At 43.4% G+C, this 18,599-nt stretch overlaps 1 long non-coding RNA gene across 1 annotated transcript; it reads left to right on the top strand.

Annotated features, from left to right (window-relative positions):
* Window positions 1–102: 102 nt before the first annotated feature.
* On the top strand, window positions 103–6,796 carry LOC310835349. The gene is made up of 3 exons (XR_014559584.1): window positions 103–154; window positions 3,188–4,746; window positions 6,595–6,796. It is a non-coding gene; the product is annotated as an uncharacterized lncRNA (long non-coding RNA).
* The last annotated feature ends 11,803 nt before the right edge of the window (window positions 6,797–18,599 follow it).

Here is an 18,599-nt window from a genome sequence, read left to right as displayed (position 1 = left end):
CATTATGACAGGTGGTGGAAGGAGCGAGCCACATTCCAGTGAGTGAGCCTGTCCCTGGCTCTGCTACTGGTGTTGGCCCTCTCACTGGTCAAAGCTGAAGGAGTTAAGGGGCAGAGGGATTAGGAGAGAGACCCGGCTGGGGAAGAGGAAACAGGTTTGTAAACATAACTGAAACTTTAGGTTAATTTTTTTAAGTAAACAAAGAAGAATTAATCCTAATCAAAGAGGGACAGTCAATTGTGGACAAAAGATGGACTTTGAGAAAGTCCCCAAATGAAAGCTCAGCCAAGCAAAATCTAAACTGAAAACTCAGAAAAATACCAAGATGAAGAAGTTAAGGATAATCACCAAAACAAAAAACACCACATGACAACTAGAGAAGCCAAGAGAAAATGAAGGAATATGAAGGGGATAAATCAAGTTTTGCTTACTTTTCAAACTAACTAGTCTTTGGATGTAAAAAGGAGCACATGAAAGCACATAGATGGATATGAAGTTTGCTTAAAGCACAGTGAAAATAGGTAGCGGAAATGGAAAGTTTTTCTTTTAAAAGGCAACTGGAGAAGCCATCTGATGTTAGGAAAAGTCTGAGGTTTTCATTGCTGAAGCTAGAAAAGCCAAGATTGGGAAGACTTTAGCACAGGAAAGACTTAGAAGCAAGAAATGTTGGTGGATCCAGGCTGATGAAGTGTAGCTGGTAACACAATAACTGAAAGCCCTCTGCAATGTTCTTAGTATATGTAATACTTTGATAATAAGTTTTTTACTGAAGCCAGAAATAGAAGAGATGAGAAGAGAGGGATTTTGGGAGCATACTGACTTCTTGTCTCTTGCTAGAAAGTCTGGAAAGTCCTTGTGTGGACTACCTTCCTGAGGTTATAATAACAACAGGTTATTTATACCCCGTCCATCTGGCTGGGTTTCCCCAGCCACTCTGGGCTGCTCCCAAATATTTCATATTTAATTTTTTTATTTAAAAAATACTATAATACTGTTGATTCCAGTGTGGAAAAGCAAAGAAGGCATTTTGAGGATGAAGCTGCTGGGAGGAAAAAAAAGATAAGGTAGAAAAGGCATTTATCCTGCAATATCAGGTGTAATTTGGACCATAATTTGGATCTGGAAATAGAGTCAAAGGCCAATTTCAGGTCCATAAAGGCCACAAATAGTTTTCCCTGTAAAGGTTTTCGTATACCTCTCAGCTAGGAGGGACAGCACTAGGCAATGGTCTGATGTTGAGTGATTCTTGTAAAAGGTGGCCTGAGCTTCAGATATTATGTTATTGTCATTCAGAAAAGTTGTCAGTTTGATACAGAGAAAGCGGGCATACAGCTTTCCTATTATAGAGAGCAAACCTATAATTAGAAGGCATGTTTGACTGACCTTTCTTAAAAATTGGGACAACTATTGCATGTTTCCAACTGATCCGTACTTTGCCTGAATTGTTAACTGCTGTAAAAAGTGCAGGAAGAAGAGGGGCCCACCAGTGCTGGTTTGATGTAATCAACTCATCTGGAATAAAGTCGTTTCCCAGGGTCTTCAGGTTCCTAATTAAAGTGTAGGCCTCTTCTGCTGTAACCAGGTTCCATCATGGGAGCAATGACATTTCTGCATCTGAATCTTCATCATAAAAGCAGGGGAGGAGTTCAAATTGTAAATATTTTTCTGAAATGGTTTCCCATAGCTAGGGACTGGGGAACTGTTACTTAGCATACCGGATACCAATTGCCAGAAGTGTTTGACTTCATTATTTGGTGAAGCGTTCAGTAACAGGGACCAGGAATTTTGTTCAAACTGCCTTTTTTGTGGCCAAAAGGGTTTTGTAATCTTTTCTGATATTTAAATAAGTTGGAGGTAGATAATTTAAACCAGTGTTTCTATAAGCCAAATGAGAGTCCCTTAAGGCTTTCTTCTTCATGTGGCACTCTTGGTCAAACCAGTTGCTCCCCCTTTAACAATGTTGGGCTTACTGGCTAGATTTGTGTTCACTGAGACCACATCCTGCAAGTACTCAATGAGATTTCCGTAAGCCGCCAGGGAAGAATCTATTGAAAGAGCATTAATTATAGTTGATCTTAAACTAATTGCAGTTTGCGAATTCAGTCTGGTCTCGGCTAAGATAGCCAGCTCAGGGGTCCATTTTTTCCTACGCTTTGCTGACCTTTTAGCTTGACCGTTTATCTCTTGTTCTATGTGTGACCTCCGATCTGAGTTTTGGCCTAAGATGGAGAGAATAAGAGGGAGGTGATCACTCTCAGTTCTGTTATCAATACTAAAGTTTTTGATTGATTTAAAGGTCTTCCTGTTTGTGAGACAATAGTCTACTGTGCTGGCTCCATTAATATTTATGAATGTAAACTCTCCTTCGCTGCCCAAAGGAAACACCCCATTTACAATCATAAGGTAAAGACTTACTGTATCTCAAGTAGTTCTCAATGCCAGCTGATGATGAGGGCTTGGATTGATTGGAGTCACTCCGACTGCACAGACAATTCGGCAGCAAAGGGTTTCATTCTGTGTCTTCAAAAACATGCCTCAAGATAATTATATAATCCTGTAGGCAGGTCTTGTATTTCAGAAGTAGTTTTGGAGTAACTGAATCAGAGAATGATAATAAAAGTCTAGAATGCTGAGAGTCCAATGAAAGCAGGTTTACCGTGGTAAGATTGTCACGCTGGATGTTTAGCAGCAGTTTGGAATTTCGCTTTGCACTTGCGATTGAATTCCAGAAAGGGAGCAGGCCATTAAAAGGGTAAACATCGAGAACTACTTGAGAGCTTTGCAGGATTAGTTTGCTGTTTTCATGTTTGTTAATCTTTCTGTAAGAGGTTTCACGGGTTCTGGCACAAGAACAGCTACACCCCTGAGTTTGAAGATCTTGTTAAGAGCGCTGTGGCCAGACTCTTGGGTGGCAATAGGACTGTTCTGGGTCGCCAACAGCGCCAACTCAGCCAGGAGGGACACTACCTTTTCTAATTTTAGGTTAATTTCCCCTACCATTCTTGCTGTTAACAAACAGTGGTCCGCAAGTACAGTACTTCAGCATAAGGTGGTACACCCTCAGCTGTTTTGTTTGTTTGTTTGTTTGTTTGTTTGTTTGTTTGTTTAATCTCATTTTCTGTAAGATTGGTGGAAGGTGACTGGGGACAAACTAGTGATTCTAGATGTCTCTCTTCTGCCCCTCTAGATTAATGGTTCATCCAGCTTCAAATAAAATGGCAGTCAAAATGGTATTCCATGACTGAAGGACATTTAGGTGAGTATCCCTTGGTTGGCCAGGGAGAAAATCTCTGTTGTGTTCCGTCTGCAACTCATTGTTCTAAGACTCTTTCAGGTTGCAGTGACTGAGTTGTCAGAAAAGGCCCTATTCCATGTCATCACAATGAGGTTCACCTTCAGGTAGGAGAACACTCCTCCTTTTGTTCCAGCCCTTCTCTCCTTTTGTTCCAGCTCGTCTTTCCGTCAGGTTTCTCAGAGTATCCCTTGCATGTCTAGGGGGAAATCTCTATTGTGTTCCATCTGCAACTCATTGGGCTGACTCTTTCAGGTTGGGGTGACTGAGTCGTCAGAAGAGGCCCTATTCCGTGTCACCACATTGAGGCTCACCTGCAGGTAGGAGAAGACTTCTTTTCTTCCAGCTCTTCTTTCCTTCAGGCTTTGCAGAGTTCCGTGTACCTGAAGTGAGAGTCGCCTACACTTGGACTGTGTTGCTTTAGGTAAGTTCACATTCCACCACTCAGTCGTCTGTTTTCAAAACAATGTCTTTGGTATTGGTCTCTCCTTTTCCTCCTTTTCTTTTCTGCTGGTCTCTCCACAGGTCTCCCCAAAGAGCTCTTCTTAACCTCTTAAGGTTTTCTTTTTCCTGAGAGAACATTCACAGAATGTTCTCTCAGGTTTTGCTTTTCCCCTTTTTGCATTGCTCAAAAAAAAAAGCAAAAGACGCTGGTGGTCGGCACTCCTGGTTCCCAGGACGGGGTTCAAATCCCTGCGGTGTCCATGCTTACTTCCAATGCAGCTGCTAACTCTCTCTATTTCTCTCTATCCCTCTCTGTCTCTCTGTCTCTCTCTCTCTCTCTCTCTCTCTCTCTCTCTCTCTCTCTCTCTCTATCCCACACTGCCCAAATAACCAATTGGCTCCCTTTTTCTTAAGCCAAAGTGTTAGCATGGGAGGGTGGTGACTTCAGTGGCTGAGCTTGATTCTTAACTCCACCGTTGCGCCAAAGGACCATTTCAAGCGCCACCTTCCTGGCAATGTGCTGTTGCTGGGAAGATGCTCACTTGATGCACCGCTGGTTGTGTGTCTAGGTCGGCTGGATCAGGTGGCTGCTTCCCCTCCTAGCGTTCCCAGTCACTGGTGTGAGAAGTCTCTCTATGGATCTGGTCTGCCTGCATTCCAGACACTACTGGAGGAGCAATTCTCCCTGCAAAGGTAACAGACAAGGTGGCCTTATGGGGGAAACATGCTGTGGAGCTTGCTACGTAGGGTGGTTTTGTTTTTTAACAATTCATGATCAATAGCTTCCCAATCTTCTGTCAGTAAATGGTGGATCATGAAGCAAGGAGAATTGGGAGGAGACCTGGGTAAGGTGTGAGGCAGATGCAGTTGCATCTTTGATTACAGGTGTTCTGGCAACTTAGAAAGCTCAGTGTCTGTGTTTGCTTGCTTTCAGATTGGCAGATGCAACCAAACTATTGTCCAAGGCAGCCTCTGTTTCAAGGCCAGATGTGATGTGCTTTCTCATAACAGTGAGTCTGTTTTTGGAGGTCACATGGCAAGCCTGTAAATTAAAAATATATTTTTGAAATAAAAAGTGTCAACAGAGAGATTTCCAGTGCAATCCTATGCATTACTCAGGAGTAAACCCACCTGGGTTCAAAGGGACTTATTCCCAGCTAAGTGTGTGTAGGATTGTAGCCTTTATGATGCATCAGACTTGGTCTACATCTGCTTTTAAGGGGACATAAAAACACTTGAGTAAATATAGGATGCAAAGATTTGTTAATAAACTTGAGGCATGAGCCGTCCAAAGGTAAGTAAGCACTTTTGCATCTCATTCGCTTTAGTGAGAGAAAGTCAAGAAGGTGTTTAAATCTTCCATGGACACACACTGCTTACGTTGGTCTGGATTGTGCCCTTGCATTTTTCAAATAATTACTGACAAGCCCAGGAAGTCCCCAAGAATGGTGCCATTTAGTCACGATGGAGAATGATTGGCTTTTTAAAAAGCAGGGTAAAGGGAGGTTAACTGCAAGCGTTACAGCAAATGTTCACTTCTAGCCCTTGCCATAAAACTAATTAACAACACCATCTAATAATAAATCAGGTTTTAAAATCCTGAGTCCTAGTGTGATCTTCCCGGAGCATCCCTGTGATCCATCATTGGCTCCAGGCAGAGGACAATTGACCTTTCAAGAGACGAAGAGATGAGGCAATCAGGGATGACTATGACAGGAGCGCAGGAAACGGAATCTGAAGCAGAAAATTGCTCTCACCGTATTACTAACACATCTAATTTGAGGACATCCTGGCACAATCAAATTCACACAGAGAGACATGCAGGAAATGGATAGAAAACTGAGGAAGATCTGGTTGTTTGGGGAAGACTTCCTGGAGCTGTGTGTGTGTGTGTGTGTGTGAGAGAGAGAGAGAGAGAGAGAGAGAGAGAGAGAAATAGACCCACAGGTCTTATGAGGGGCCAGACCTGGTGATTAAGGCTTTGGTATTTTATAGTGCCCCAAACTCCACCCTGGGAACCAGCAAGGCAGCGGTCCTCTTGGTTATGTGTATCTGCCTGTCTGTCACCCTGGCAACGAGGCCTAGCTCTAACCTTTTCCCCTCTCCTGCCTGCCTAGCTGATAGCTATTCAATCAAACTTAAGTACCCATAAATACTTTGGAGGGAACTAGTCAGATTACTCCAGGAATGTAGGTGTATAATTTTATCCTTCCAGGCCTGACTGATTGTTTAGCACTATTTTAAGCAAACCTTCATTAGCAAAGAGAATGGAACCTTAGTCAAGAACAATTATTTGGGCACAAGCTAGCAGTTCGAAAGCACATCAAAGTGCAAGTAGATAAATAGGTACCGCTCCGGCGGGAAGGTAAACGGCGTTTCCGTGCGCTGCTCTGGTTCGCCAGAGGCAGCTTAGTCATGCTGGCCACATCACCCAGAAAAACTGTCTGCAGATAAACGCCGGCTCCCTCGGCCAGTAAAGCGAGACGAGCGCCGCAACCCCAGAGTCGTCCGCGACTGGACCTAATGGTCGGGTCCCTTTACCTTTATACAAATGGAAGACTGGGAAAAACTATGGAAAGTAAATTTGAAATTTACTAATTGTATAATTCTGAAAGAGAATTATATGAAAATGATGTATCGATGGTATATAACTCCTGTGAAAATTGCTAAAATGTATAGAAGAAGTTCTAATAAGTGCTGGAAGTGCAAAGAGAAAGAAGGCACTTTTTACCGTATGTGGTGGAATTGTAAAGTAATCAAAAACTACGTACTAGGAAATGATTTATAATGAAATGAAAAAGGTGTTTAAAATGACGTTTGTTTAAAAAACCTAGAAACTTTTTTGTTTGGCATTACAGGACAGAACTTGCCAAAAGAGTGGAAGAAGTTATTCATGTATGCTACAACAGCAGCTAGGAGTTTACTAGCCCAAAAATGGAAGGACAACAAGATACCAACCAAAGAAGAACGGCAAGCAAAATTAATGGACTATGCCAAAATGGCAAAGCTTATGGGAAAACTCAGAGGCAAGGACATTTAAGACTTTTAAAAAGACTGGGAACCGTTATTGTAAAGAAGTGGACTCACTAGCAGGGTTTGAGTAAACACTTACAATTAAGGGGGAAAGTGTATAAGTTAAGGAGCGATAATTGGGGAAATAATAAAATGTAAGATGTAATTTGGAAATACATGGTACAAAATGATAAGAATATAATAATATTTTGTTGAAAGATTTTAAAATTAAGGTAAATAAAACAACCAGAAGTAGCAAATATTTAAAGAACCAGAAGAGGAGGTTGGGGGAAGTCAAGGAAGGGGGACAGAATCTGGATTTATGAATTTTCTATTGTGCTTACATTGATTGTGTTGAATATAAACCTAATAAAGCTCATAAAAAAGAACAATTATTATTAATTATTATTATTTTATTTATACCCCGCCCATTGTGTTGAGTTGCCCCAGCCACTCTGAGTGGCTTCCAACATACAAATAATAATAAAACATCAAATATTAATAGTAACAATCAGATCCTATATAAAAAGTCACATTAACTTTAAAATAAACAACTTATACCAAATAAAACAATATGCTCTTTTTCTTCTCCCTGGTTAATAGCTGCTCACAAAGCTCCTATGTTCTGGAATCTGGTTTTGGATGCCTAGAATTTTGTAAGTCAAGCAACTGTATCCTATGACCCCTAAGAGTGTTGGTTTTCAAGCACCCACAATTGGGTTGCAACATGATCCAAGGTGGGTTGAAACACGAGCACTACCACCATGAAAACAAAGGGTAAATATTAAGAAATGGCTCCCCAAATGCATGTTTGAGTTAAAAATGGGTCCTGGATCTGCAAAGGTTGAAGAGGCATTTCCATGAGTAACCTACCGGTAATTATCAGTTTAGATAATATAAGCTGCTGTATAAATTACTATACAAATTATCCAATTAACTACTTGGATACAAATTATCCAATCAACTGCATGAATGTGACAGTGGATTTAAACTTCTGAGCCTAACTTTGCAATCAGTCATTTTGCTATGTGCTATCCTTGGGGACGTGGGTGGCGCTGTGGCTTAAACCACAGAGCCTAGGACTAGCCGATCAGAAGGTCGGCTGTTCAAATCCCCGCGACGGGGTGAGCTCCCGTTGCTCGGTCCCTGCTCCTGCCCACCTAGCAGTTCGAAAGCACGTCAAAGTACAAGTAGATAAATAGGTACCACTCTGGCGGGAAGGTAAATGGCATTTCCGTGCGCTGCTCTGGTTCGCCACAAGCGGTTTAGTCATGCTGGCCACATGACCTGGAAGCTGTACACAGGCTCCCTCAGCCAGTAAAGCGAGATGAGCGCCGCAACCCCAGAGTCGTCCGCGACTGGACCTAATGGTCAGGGGTCCCTTTACCCTTTACCTTTATATGCAACCACATATTTGAAATGAGAAACTGAGGAAACCCAAAATGGTTCATAGAGGACTATGAACTGTCTAGTTTGTGATGGTGACAAACAATAATCACTGTTTTGACTAGCATCTTTATTTCATTGCTTTTTTAAAAAAATAAATAAATATTTTTTATTGATTTTTTTGTGATGGGAAAGAAAACAAACCACAAACCACAAACTGGTAACAAATTACAAAACAATGGTACTGCACAGGTAAACCATGGAATACAGAGTGAATTGAAACACAGAGCTGGGTAACAGGTGTGTGGGAGAAATACTACCCAAGAAACAAGCTGGGAACATAATTATGAGACCAGGTTGATAAAATAAACCAACACTGCTTGGCCCCAGAAGTTGCATGTGAACTACAGTGGTACCTCAGGTTATGGACGCTTCAGGATACAGACTCCGCTAAGGCAGAAATATTACCTTGGGTTAAGAACTTTGCTTCAGGATGAGAACAGAAATCGCACAGTGGCAGCATGGTGGCAGCGTGAGGCCCCATTGGATAAAGTGGTACCTCAAGGTTAAGAACAGTTTCAGATTAAGAACGGACCTCCAGAACGAATTAAGTTCCTTACCCGAGGTACCACTGCAGTATTCTGCTGCAGGTGAGGAGTTGTAATACACTGTTAGGCATGTTAAGATTGGAATTGTGGTTCCCCAGTGACCTTTGATGGCCTGAGACTTGCTTTTAAAAGTGTGGTATATTTTATAGAGAAGCGCTGGAGCTGATTCACAACCTGCACAGGGAACCCCAGATCTGCCACAGAGGCTGGAGACTGATCATAGTTAAGAGAGAGAGAGAGAGAGAGAGAGAGAGAAAGAGAGAGAGCTACAGTTCTGAGCATCATTAACAAGCTACAGAGGCATGTGTTGTCATGGTGCACACACAGTTAAGTTGCCTCATCCTCACTGTTTTCGGATTTCTCAAAAGGTCTTACCCATTCTGTTTCTGAAATGCGAGCGTGGGATTAGTATTCACACCACAAACACAGGTACGCCTTCCAAGCCACCTTCAACTTTCATCTCTCCCAAGCAGCTCTGGCTCCCAGGTGACTGTTACCTGTGTGATAACCCTGATTTGTCGTAATCACATCGTGCAATTGTGGGTGTACTATATATATATATATATATATATATATATATATATATATATATACAGTGGTACCTCAGGTTACATGCGCTTCAGGTTACATACGCTTCAGGTTACAGACTCCGCTAACCCAGAAATAGTGCTTCAGATTAAGAACTTTGCTTCAGGATAAGAACAGAAATCGTGCTCCAGCGGCGCAGCAGCAGCAGGAGACCCCATTAGCTAAAGTGGTGCTTCAGGTTAAGAACAGTTTCAGGTTAAGAACGGACCTCCGGAACGAATTAACCTGAGGTACCATTGTGTGTGTGTGTGTGTGTGTGTGTGTGTGTAGTGAAGATCTTATTTTTCACATTGTAACAATTATTCTGAATCATTCTTGTGGCCTTTTCTTGAACCGTTACAAATATTTCCATTCTTGGCATCCCTCCGCCCCTGTTTTCCTTTTATATTGCTCAGGAAGTCAGAGTTGCCATCTGGCTAATTTGAAAGCGATTGTTTTTTATGGCCTTACCAGTTGTTGGCTTGCAGGCTGTTTTGGGTGCTCAGGTTTGTTTATTTTTCTAGGTTGTTTTTCTTCTCTCTGCGGGTGCCCAGAGAAATCCTAAAAGCGCATGAATGTTAAGGTCAGGAGGACAGACAGTTAAAGGGGACCACACACCATCTTGTCTCTCTAACCCTTTCTTTTCCTTTTTGAAAACCTAGCTACAAACAGACAGTAATAAAACATTGTGATAGGCAAATCCCTGAAAATCGGTCTCACTGGTGCCAACACACGACCATTTATTTTTGTGCTGCCTTAACATCTCTGTCCTGTCTCCTAGATCTAATGTCTTCCCCCAAATTGAATAGATATAAATGCAAAAACCCAGACAATCCTTAATGAACATACACAGCAGCCTATCACACAATTATTCATTTATTATTACGTTTATAACCTTCCTTTACTCCCAAAAAATCATCCAGTGGTGCAGAAGTCCCCAAATTAACAGGAAAGTCCCCAAGTTAACTATCCAAGTGGGCTTTCACCTGAAGGAATTCCACAGCAGAAAAAGTATTGGCCCTTGCAGTCATCTGTCTTTCTTAAGATAACATTAGGGAGCACAGAGTCTCCCCGGCATATCACAGGCCTAGTAGTTAATAAGGTAGAAAACCAGTGTTTGGACTGTACTTTTTCAACTGTGGTTGGGTGTACCCTCCCTCACGAGGAAAAAAAATATTCTTATGCATAGAAGACAATTGTGTCAGGGAGATGGGTGGTATGAATCATTCAGCTGATATTGAGTTTTCTATATGGCAAAACATCCAGTCACATAAGCTACAACATGCATTCTGAAGTGGCTACGTCCACTTCAGCTCAGCCGGATGATTGATTGATTGATTGATTGATTGATTGATTGATATGCTGCCCATCTAACTGGGTTCCCCCAACCACTCCAGGTGACTCCCAACAAATTAAAACACAGTTAGACACCAAACATTTAAAAACTTCCCTATAAAGGGTTGCCTTCAGATGTCTTCTAAAAGTCAGATCATTGTTATTTCTGTTACATCTGACGGGAAGATGTTCCACAGGGTGGGCACAACTACTGAGAACTCCCTCTTCTCTGGTGCCCTGTGGACACCTAGTCCACAACAACGTTATAGTCCAGATACAGGTTTACCACTGCTGGAAAAAGTAGGGCTTCGGGTACAAAGGGACTCTTATCTCAGGGATTCCGAGACTTGGTCTGGGAAGTCAGGTGATGCTGGAGGACCATTCTCATGGACGTTCTTTCCTCTGATCAGTCAGTTGCTGAGGGAGGTCACCTGGTGCTTTAGCCTGTGTCTTTATCCCCACTGTCTGCACCTTCCAAGGTACCTTCCTACATTTAGCCTGAGGTGTAATGCATTCCTCCGGTTATTCTGGACCAGGAAGTAAACAATCCACACTAAGATTTTGAACTGGGCCCCTGGGTACCAAATGGGAGTCTCTGCCTTGTGATCAAAACATCACCTGCACCTGTGTGCCTGGTCTTTGAAGGCCCCCCTATAAGAGCATTGTGTGATGGATATCACTGCTTGGGAGCAAACTGAAGAACCAGACTACCTAGTCATGGATGCTTTCGCTGAGATCCCTACATTGCAGGGGATTGGACAAGATAAGCCATGGGATCCGTTCCAACTCTACCATTCTATGATTCTATGATCTTAGACAGAGGACCGGCCACGGGGCCAAGCCTGTAGACTCTGTTCTTCTGTTGTAATGTAGGCTTGTCATTGGATCTGAACAGCTTTATTCCTCATGCTGTGAGAAGCCATAAAAATGAAGGACTGAAGCTCATGATGGCCGTACATCCATCAACTTTAGAGATGCAAAGAGGCATTTCCGTGAGTAACCCAATTATCAGTTTAGATCATATAAGCTGCTATATATAATTAGGAGCCACAGTCTTGGGCATCGACTGCAGATGGCCCGCAATTGTTGCCTGAGCTCATTGACAATCAAATTATTTGCACTTCCAGATTTCTGTTGAGGAAAGGTTCAAGTCACTACCCCCGCCCTCGTACAAATGACGGCGGAAGCACTTTTCATTCTGGCCTTCATTGCTTTTGATATATTAGACAATGAAGCAGAAGCGAGACATTTTAGAACCCAATGTGCTGCTCTGGCTTCCATCATTTTCAGTGGTTAATATCTCCTTAGAGAGCAGGGCTTTTCCAGTCAAGACGCTGGAACTTCAGAATACACTTCCTTAGGAGATCGGTCCGGTTTCCTCCAGATGTTGTTTGACTACAAGGACCACCGTCCCTGATCATTGGCTGTGCTTGCTAGGGCTGATGGGAGTCAGAGTCCAACAACACCTAGGCTACCCCTGGAGTAGATGATGGGGACGACGACAATATGCTGTGCCTGAGACGCAGATCCACACCATACATTTGAAGTACTTCCTGTACACATACCTTCCCCAAAGAGTTCTGAGAGCTGTAGTCTTCCCCTCACAGAAATAAAAACTACAGCTCCCAGGATTCTTTGAGGGAAATCATGTGTGCGTTGGATGTGCTTTAAACACCGTATTTACACGAATCTAATGTGCCATCGAATCTTATGTGCACCTCAATTTTCAAAGCCTTGAAACCAAAAATGTATTTCCTATGTTTTTCAAGCTTGCAGTCGCATCTAATGCACCATAAAATATAATGTGCATCCTAATTTTCGTGACGTAATTTGCCCATAAAATGTGCATATTACATTCTAGTAAATACGGTATGTGGCGTGGATCTGATCGCAACAGTGTCGTAGTCAGTCAGAGGAGACAATATTCTGAGCTGGATGGATATATAGTCTAAGCTGGCATGAGGCAGTTTCTTATGACCCCTGGCGACCTGCCCCTCATTGAGGGGTCCCCAGTGTGTGAGCATGCTTATGTGATGTGTCTCTGGTAAGGAGTACACACACACACACACACACACACACACACACAGAGGTCCTTGCAGTGCAAGCCCTCCCTCCATATCTTTCCTCCCTGACATAATTCCATTACAGATGGAGAAATATGTTTTAAAGAGGTTTTAACGCTCCAAAACACGACCAACCATTCCAAGTCTTATTGACAAAGTGATGTAGAGTTTCTGCACAAATAATCTGCATGGAAAAGGCAAAAACCAATTTAAGAGCGACTTGTGAGCATGATTTAAATTTAACGTGACTTGTGAAGAAATTGTAAAACAGAAGGGCTGCAATTTATCCCCCCACAACAACCCCCCCCGCCCTCTTTTTAATTCTCTTCCTTGCATAATTTCCCCCTTTGCTTTCCCAGACAGACTTCATTAGCATCTCCCTCAATTACTATCGGTGTACCCTGCAGAGATGCTATTAACATCCCCGCTTTGCTTGGGGACTTGAGTTTTATTTAACAGTTGCTTCCGTAGTCACAGGAGAATTTCACTAGGCTGCTCAATGTCTTAGAGGGCTTTGCTGGTGGTTGTGATAATGCGAGTCTCAAATAATTCAGGCAGATGAAATCCAGAGGGCATAGTCATGACAACAACAACTACTACTACCATACTTCCTGTGTGCAGAGGCCAGGGAGCAGGCCCCAGGTGGAGAGAGGGGACTGAGGTTGCCAACCCAACTGTAATGTGTGTAGAGGATCTAACACAGTTTAGGAGTTGACAGCCCCTTCACATTTGCAAACTCAGCCATCTTTCAACAGCTGCAATAGAAGCACCATCACATTTCAAATGGTGGACAGGCACTGAGGCTGAGATAGGATGGAAGCTGGTCTTAGGCCATCGAGTGAGTTCAAGGTTAAAGCGAGATTTGAATGGATGGGGGCTCCCCCCCCCCCAGCATACTTGGCAATGCTACAGCACTTCTCTTGGCGTGCAGATATTAATTCAGATCACATTTCAAAATGTATGCTGAGGGCAAAAGAACCACGTCTATCAATTCTAGAGTGGCTCTGGAATTTACAACCAGCCTCTAATTTGACTGGAGCTGAAGCTGTAAAATTGGAGCTGCACTTCCAGGGCTCAGAAATAAATTCTACTGAAATTGGGGGTGGGGGGGGGGAGTAGGCTGGTGCCCAAGTAAATGCATTTGGGCTGAGCTGCCAGTCAGCCGAGATCCAGCCCTTGACTGTGAATCAGGTTGACAATTACAAACGGCGTACATTTCTCTGCCTTAATTCAAGGGATCTATTGACATTTCATCATACAAATCTTTGCCAGCCTTGACAATTCATTTCCCCCGGAATCCCTTCCTTGATTGTCTCCCTGGCGGCAGCAATATAATAGGCAGCTCTTTGGATTAGCTACGAAGGAAATGAATTGCCCTTAAGAGTAGCTTTCCGTCCCTTATAGAGGGTTCCTTCAGGGCAAATAAAAACCCCTCTTCCTGCTTTTTTAAGACTTTGGGCAAAGCCAGGAAGAGTATTTAGGGACATACGCTTAGGGTAGCATAACCTGAAACATTTCTCTGATGAAAATAGGGATGTCCCATTCCACAATATTTAAACCCCATACATCTTAATGGGTTGCCCCAGCCACTCTGGGCAGCTTCCAACATAAATAAAAACATAATAAAAAAATTAAACATTTAAAAAAACCCTTCCCTGTACAGGATTGCCTTCGGACAGCTCGGGGGTTGGATAACTCCATACCCTCCAACATTTATCCAATGAAAATGTTGTTGTTGTTTAGTCGTTTAGTCGTGTCCGACTCTTCGTGACCCCATGGACCAGAGCACGCCAGGCACTCCTGTCTTCCACTGCCTCCCGCAGTTTGGTCAAACTCATGCTGGTAGCTTCGAGAACACTGTCCAACCATCTTGTCCTCTGTCGTCCCCTTCTCCTTGTGCCCTCCATCTTTCTCAACATCAGGGTCTTTTCTTTTCTCTTCTCATGAGGTGGCCAAAGTCTTGGAGCCTCAGCTTCAGGATCTGTCCTTCCAGTGAGCACTCAGGGCTGATTTCCTTAAGAACGGAGAGGTTTGATCTTGCAGTCCATGGGACTCTCAAGAGTCTCCTCCAGCACCAGAACCAGCAAGCCACTCCAGTATCCCTGCCAAGAAAACTCCATGGACAAAGACAACAGGCCAATGAAAATAGGGAACTCCTAAGGAAAAGAGGGACATTCTGGGATCAAATCGGAAACAGGGATGACTTCTCTGAATCAGGGACGTCCCTGGAAAATAGGGACACTTTAGGGTCTGTGGTAGTTAAAGCCCCTTTTATTGATGGAAGCTGCTGCCCCCTGATCTCTGTAGCGGGACCTTTTTTGTGGCACTTCAGCACTTTTGCAGACAAAGCAAAAAAAGGCATTTCCTTTGCACAAATTACCGCCTGAACTCCAAAGACTGCTAACCTTCTGCTTCCTTTGCTGCTCAGGGTTTTACAGCCTTTTCAGCAGAATGACCTTTCAAAAGCCTTTTTCTCAGCCTTTGGTATCCAAGGGAATTCCTCACAAAATCCTGTTGGTGGAGTAGAGTGGGGGGGGGGGCAGCTGTAGAGAGTGTGTCTCCCAGCGGTCACACTCTAGGAGCCTTTCTACACCTGAGGCAGGAGAAGGTGGTAGAATTATGGACTCCACCTTCAGACTTCTGGCTGGGCAGCAGAGTGCATGTATCACCACCATTCCTCCAGAGAACTCCTTGCATGTCACAGGTGAGCACGTCAGGAAGAAGCCCCTGGAAAAGTAAAAAGAAAGAAAGAAGCAGGGATTTTTTGTTGTTGTTGTTGTTATGTATTCAGACTGGCTGCAGTTCTCACTCTGGGCCACCAGTATGCAAATGAAGGATTGAGAGTTGCTTTCACTGATTGGGTAGTTACTTGGAATTCGTTACTGTTACCTGAGAATGATAACTGATTACATTATTTGGGCAGCCTGGCGATTCCTTTGTAATGATAAATACTCAGTTCCTGAGTCCAGGTCACAGGCACGCCCTATTAATGTGGCTTAAGAGAAGATTTGTGAAAGAGACAATGGGGAAATGTCCCATTTCCTTCAACCTTGCAGAGAAATATTTGAGGTCATTCTGGGAGAGAGAAAATGGTTTCAGGACTTTTCTGTGGGTTTCAGACATGCACTTCACATATTTGTATGTGTTTGTTTGGTACATTTATGAACATCTATATAGGGACGCAGGTGGCGCTGTGGGTTAAACCACAGAGCCTAAGACTTGCCGATCAGAAGGTCGGCGGTTCGAATCCCCGCGACGGGGTGAGCTCCTGTTGCTCGGTCCCTGCTCCTGCCAACCTAGCAGTTCGGAAGCACGTCAAAGTGCAAGTAGATAAATAGGTACCGCTCCGGTGGGAAGGTAAACGGTGTTTCCGTGCGCTGCTCTGGTTTGCCATAAGCAGCTTAGTCATGCTGGCCACATGACCCGGAAGCTGTATGCCGGCTCCCTCGGCCGATAAAGCGAGATGAGCGCTGCAACCCCAGAGTCGGTCACGACTGAACCTAATGGTCAGGGGTCCCTTTACACTTTATTTAATATAGATAAGGCCTTAAAATTCTTATAACAATGTGCCCATGGATTTTGAATGAAGAGGTGCAAAGTGATAAGTTCACAAATATCTGGGCTTGTTTCCAGTCTAGGCCTAGTTGAGGGAAAAGAGATTACAGCGCCATTGGGGGAGCTTTAAACAAGGACGAACGAGCAGGTGACCCTGCTCCTATCTGCCATTCCACACACACACACACACACACACACCGCAAATGTCCCCAACCCCATATTATTCTGCCATGGTAAAAGCACAGTTGGGCAACTGCCTTAAGCAGTGTCTGATATATATATTCCTTCTATCACATACTCCATCAAAGTTATCTGCTGCCAAAATTAGATTAGTTCTGCTTCCGATCCTTTCGGAGAAATTTGCTGTGTTCTGCTGGAGTCACAGAGGATGGGAAGTTTTGCTTCTACACATGACTCTGGCTAAACCATTTTAAGCTGAGACATTCCTTCATCACCCTAGAATGTTCAGTCCACATTGAGTTCATGAGACATTGCATTCTGACCTGTTCTTTGTGCTTGGTTGACCACATCTACGGATGAATGCTATATCAATCACTAGTAATAGTTTAATAAGGAGGTTTTCACGCCTGTCCAATTCTGTGTTCCCTTTCCCAACTTTTAATCTATTGATGATTAATGCCTATATGCAACCCTGGCATTGTATTTGTGTTAACCAATCAGCAACAAGCACGTATGTGGCAATGCTGTAATATTCAATAAAAGGGACTCCCCGAGACATGCTCGGGAGATGCCTCCCATATGACACTTGCCATTCATCTGTCGTTTATTTCAACCCAACACACAGAAATGTTTCTCAGGAATGCTGAGTGCTGCGTAAAAATCCAGCGGCTCTTGTGTAGTGCATGCAAGCACTACCAGTCATTGACATCCCAATAGATCAGTCAGTAGAGCATGAGTCTCTTAATCTCAGGGCTGTGGGTTCAAGTCCCATGTTGGGCAAAAGATTCCTGCATTGCAGAGGGTTGGACTAGATGATTCTCCTGTTCCCTTCCAGCTCTGCAATTCTATGATGCAGTGAAAGATACGCATGCAGTTTTGCAACAATGGCATACTGTATTGTGTGACCTGTAGTATTCAAAATATGGAATCCCTGAATCATAATGCGGCAAGCAGATGCATGAGTACATTTCAAGTGCGGCACAAGAGTTTTAGTGGAAAAGTAATTTAAAACATGTGAATGAGCTGACATAACAAGACAAGAGAATGTCTAGTTTTAGACATATTCATGGAGGCAAGGTCCATCCATTATTGTTTTCCAATAATTAAATGGAGCCCCCAAGTTCAGTGGCAGGATATCTGTGAGTCCTGGATACATTCTGGCAATACATAATCTTATTAAAGATTTGAATTATAACATATTAGGGTTTCCATGGGCAAAAATGTACAGTCAAACTTTTAATAGAAGCTTTATATAGGGATGCGGGTGGCGCTGTGGCTTAAACCACAGAGCCTAGGACTTGCTGATCAGAAGGTCGGCGGTTCGAATCCCCGCGACGGGGTGAGCTCCCAGTTCTCGGTCCCTGCTCCTGCCAACGTAGCAGTTCAAAAGCATGTTTAAGTGCAAGTACCGGTAGATAAATAGGTACCGCTCCAGTTGGAAGGTAAACGGCGTTTCCGTGCGCTGCTCTGGTTCGCTAGAAGCAGCTTAATCATGCTGGCCACATGACCCGGAAGCTGTACCCCGGTTTCCCTCGGCCAATAAAGCGAGATGAGCGCCACAACCCCAGAGTCGGCCACGACTGGACCTAATGGTCAGGGGTCCCTTTACCTTATATAGGGTTGCCAGATTTCAAAAAGTAAAAACCAGGACACCCCGAAAGTTGTTGAGCTTTGACTTGCGAAAGATCCAGGACAACGTGCCACCTATCAGAAATTCCCCCTGGATGTCAATTCCACCTTTGAAATCCTGGTAATGTCCAGGAAAATCTGGACATATGGCCGCCCTACTTTATAAAAAATTATGGTGGGCGAGGAGGAGGAGGAGGAGGAGGAGGAGGAAGTAATTTCAGAATTGTGCTGTTCTTTTATTTCTTGTATTATATTTTTATTGTGCAGACAAAGGACCATATGCCAGAGTGGCCTTTAAAAATTTTAAAAACCACACAAATCATGTGAGTGAAAGTGTGGACTGGAGGGAGATCCAATATGACAGTGGCAGAATAATGTGGTGAGGCTGATCTCCCCTGGCTAAGATTCTTGCTCAGACAGAAACTGTGCAATTCTTTAGGGTGGGATATTTCATTAAAATAATAACAATAAAGAAATGGTGCAATTCCTTGGTGGCTCTGTCAGCTGGCAGATGCCATCCTGCCCTTT

The sequence above is a fragment of the Podarcis gaigeae genome, assembly GCF_964106915.1.
Source record: "Podarcis gaigeae genome assembly, chromosome: 17".
Taxonomy (NCBI): Eukaryota; Metazoa; Chordata; class Lepidosauria; order Squamata; family Lacertidae; genus Podarcis; species Podarcis gaigeae.
The sequence above is the reverse complement of the archived record's forward strand: the minus strand, read 5'-3'. Positions and strand labels throughout refer to the sequence as shown.